Raw genomic sequence first — 2,496 nt, 5'->3', positions numbered from 1 at the left:
CAAATAAAAAGTCAGAAATTATCAAAGGTTGGCAAAGATATGTGCATTGTCCCTAGTCCCCACTGTAATTGTCACCTATTTCAGGCAGGAGCAAAAATTGGTACAAATGCTTTGAAAAATTGTATTACACTCTCTTATCAAGTTAAACCTAACTACCCTATGATTGCTATATATATGTCCAACAGAAATTAGTACATATTTTCACCAAAGGCATCTACAAAAATATCTACAGCAAAAAATAAACACTACTGCTACATTCAACAACATGGATGGATGTTTAATGAAAAAAAAAGGTACAAAATCATGCATGCTGCATAATGTCATTTCTATATAATTTCAAGCACAGGCTGAGAGGATGCAGCACCTTTTGGGATGCTGCCAATGTTCTAGATCTTGATCTGGGTTATGGGTCACCTGGGTGTATACATAGACAGATTCATTGAGCTGTATATTTAAAGTTTGTGAACTTTACTGCATGTAAACATTATCTTTAAACATTTAAAATGAATAAAACACAAGTAATTTGGCCTGTTGTAGTTCACATTTAGTCCCTCACCGAGCACAGCCATGGGAGGTGGCTGATGGATCCATTGGGGGGGGTTCTTGAAGGTCCCACCACCCTGCCACAACACTGACCACCAAATTCCTATGCAGTGTTACCTAACTCACCAAGTATCTATGGATAACACAACATGGTGGGCACTGCATAGCACAGATCCTTCACCTACCTTCCTCTTTCCTCTCTGTTTCACATTCGATTCTCACATCAACTCTGGTCTGCCATTCCTGCTTCTTCACTTTCTCCACTTAACCTCCACCCCCAACATATACAGTGGGGTTAGGGGGGAGGATTTTTGATCTGGGAACATTCCACAATCCAGAAGCAATGCCACAAGTGGGCAGATTTCTAAACTATTGCCTGGAAAAGCCCTGGTTAGGATCATCCCTCTTAAGCTAAGCCAGAGAAGTAAGGGGTCTCCTCCATGATGCCACAATAAAGCACTTACGTGTTCCAAAAAGGTATAGCCTTTTCCTCTAGCCAGCACATGTTAGCGTAGGAAAGTAGGCTGTTATTGGTTATTTTTATCACTTTTAAATAGAGAGTCCTGAAATGCATGAGATGATAAGCAAGTGATTTTCAAAAGGAACAATGATATAAAACAAGATGATAAAAGTGTACAGAAGGTGATTACTAGCAATTAATTAAAGCCCGTGATCCACATTCAGAGTCCAGGCAGTAGTCAATGTCAAGGGAAACAGAGTGTGAGTGATGGAGTGGGCAGGAAAAGTGAGTGAATGGAGACAATGCAACAATGAGTTCATCTCAGGGATTTGCATTCGTCATGGGTAAACTGGACATTTTTCAAAAAACAGCAGATGTGAGCACTGCATAGAAAGTGTGAAATGTGTTCCCCTTCCACATGAAGAGTGTGGAAGAGCTGGGCTCCCACTCTGGGAAATACAAGCACTGCTTTGGCCTGGACATGTCAGTCTCACTCGGTGGCCACATGGTCCCAGGGCTGTGCTGAAGTCTGCGTTTGAGGAACTTACGGCCCTGGGTAGCAAAGTTTGCCCACTATTTCATGTGACAGCATTCTGTCTGGAGGCACCTGCAGTCCCACTTCAGTCTCAGGAAGTCTGCTGTGTTGGTTGGCAAAAGACCGCCACCTTCTGATCAAAGCAACAAGGCTGCTCCCAACTTGTGATTGCTCACGCCCAAGTAGAAGCTTCAGTATATCACTTGGGCCCCCTTTCCTCTTGTCTTCCAAGCACCACAACATCACAGGCTTTCATAGAGAAGAAAAACATAATCTAGGTAAGAATGAGAAGCCTCCACCTTCTAGTTCCATAGGTACCATCATCTGATCACTTCTTGGCCTTCTAGCTAAGATCAAGTGTAGCATATCTGTTCTTATCAGTTTAACATCTCCTATACCCTCTATCCAAGGACAACATATAAAATGGATTATTTTTGGCCCTGGCTGGGTGGCTCAGTTGGTTGGAGAGTCATCCCATAAACCAAAAGTTTAGGGGTTCAATTCCAGGTCAGGGAACATACCTTGGTTGTGGGTTCAATCCCTAGTTGAGGAACATACAGGAGGCAATCAATCAATGTTTCTCTCTCACATCGATGTTCCTGTCTCTTAGTCTTCCTTTCTCTCTAAAATCAATAAACATTTTTTAAAAATGAAAATAAATGGATTTTTGGGACGGGGGATGGAATAGGAGCTTGCTTTGTCCAAGCTGTACATCAACCCTTTATTGCAGTACCTCTGGGAATGCTACACCCCCCTGGGGGCATTTCATTATCTGACTGTGAAGCGTTCTCGGAACATTCTATGAATGTCAGGGTCATCTCTAACAAGGTTTGGGGAAGACAGAAATAAATCAAGGTAGGCCTTGGTCAAACCCAGTGAGACTCAATCTCAGTTCCCAGTTCTCCCAGTTCTAAACCTGTGGTATAAGAGACGATAGAGCTTTATCCCTGGTTCCTTG

At 42.6% G+C, this 2,496-nt stretch overlaps 1 pseudogene; it reads left to right on the top strand.

Annotated features, from left to right (window-relative positions):
• The first annotated feature begins 1,865 nt into the window (after nt 1–1,865).
• On the top strand, nt 1,866–2,030 carry LOC123815430 (annotated as a pseudogene).
• The last annotated feature ends 466 nt before the right edge of the window (nt 2,031–2,496 follow it).

Source organism: Phyllostomus hastatus, unplaced genomic scaffold (assembly GCF_019186645.2).
Source record: "Phyllostomus hastatus isolate PE091 unplaced genomic scaffold, TTU_PhHast_1.1 phas_contig_17, whole genome shotgun sequence".
Taxonomy (NCBI): Eukaryota; Metazoa; Chordata; class Mammalia; order Chiroptera; family Phyllostomidae; genus Phyllostomus; species Phyllostomus hastatus.
The sequence above is the reverse complement of the archived record's forward strand: the minus strand, read 5'-3'. Positions and strand labels throughout refer to the sequence as shown.